The 1261-nt window shown below is 47.7% G+C and overlaps 1 protein-coding gene across 1 annotated transcript in view; it reads right to left on the bottom strand.

The window, feature by feature from the left end:
• Positions 1-1261, bottom strand: part of FAM193A (family with sequence similarity 193, member A) — a 281515-nt gene that overhangs the window by 229635 nt on the left and 50619 nt on the right. The window lies entirely within an intron of this gene.

The raw sequence follows: 1261 nt of genomic DNA on the forward strand, positions 1-1261 counted from the left end.
GAGTGCAGTGGCCGGATCTCAGCTCACTGCAAGCTCCGCCTCCCGGGTTTACGCCATTCTCCTGCCTCAGCCTCCCAAGTGGCTGAGACTACAGGCGCCGCCACCTCGCCCAGCTAGTTTTTTTGTATTTTTTAGTATAGACGGGGTTTCACCGGCTTAGATCTGGATCTCCTGACCTCGTGATCCGCCCGTCTCGGCCTCCCAAAGTGCTGGGATTACAGGCGTGAGCCACCGCGCCCCGCCTGGTATCTATCTCTTAACATATACAAAAGTCAATCCAAAATGAGTTAGGACCTGAAACTATGAAACTTCTATAAGAAAACAGTGAAGAAATGCTTTAGGACATTTCTGTGGACAATGATTTCATGAAGAAGAACTGAAAAACATGAGCAACAAAAGCAGCGAAAATAGACAAATGGGACTTAAAAGGTTTTGCACAGCAAACAAAACAACCAACAGAGTGAAAAGACAATCTGCGGCGTGGAAGAAAATATTTGTAAATTATTTGTGTGACAAGGGATTAATATCCAGAATACACAGAGAATGCAAACAACTCAGCAGAGAAAAATAATCCAATTTTTAAATGGGCAAATGAGTTGAATAGACATCTTGCAGAAGAAGGCATACACACAGAAAATGCTCACCACCACCAATTATCAGAGAAATGCAAACTAAAACCAGAATGAGATATCATCTCATGCCACTTAGAACCACTATTATCAAAAGGTCAAAAAATAGGCCAGGCATGGTGGCTTATGCCAGTAATCCCAACACTTTGGGAGGCCGACATGGGTGGATCTCTTGAGCCCAGGAGTTCAAGACCAGCATGGGCAACATAGTGAGATCCAGTCTCTATGAAAAAAAAAATTAGGTGGGGCCAGGTGCGGTGGCTCACACCTATAATCCCAGCACTTTGGGAGGCTGAGGTGGGCGGATCACAGGGTCAGGAGTTGAAGACCAGCCTGGCCAACGTAGTGAAACCCCGTCTCTACTAAAAAATACAAAAAATAAGCCAGGTATGGTGGCAGGCGCCGCGCCTGTAATCCCAGTTACTCGGGAGGCTGAGGCAGGAGAATTGCCTGAACCCGCAACCCAGGAGGTTTTTGTTTTTGTTTTTGTTTTTGTTTTTTGAGATGGAGTCTCGCTCTGTGGCCCAGGCTGGGGTGCAGTGGCCCGATCTCAGCTCACTGCAAGCCCCGCCTCCTGGGTTTACGCCATTCTCCTGCCTCAGCCTCCCGAGTAGCTGGGACTACAGGCGCCC

Source organism: Mandrillus leucophaeus, unplaced genomic scaffold (assembly GCF_000951045.1).
Source record: "Mandrillus leucophaeus isolate KB7577 unplaced genomic scaffold, Mleu.le_1.0 Scaffold98, whole genome shotgun sequence".
NCBI classification, from domain to species: Eukaryota; Metazoa; Chordata; class Mammalia; order Primates; family Cercopithecidae; genus Mandrillus; species Mandrillus leucophaeus.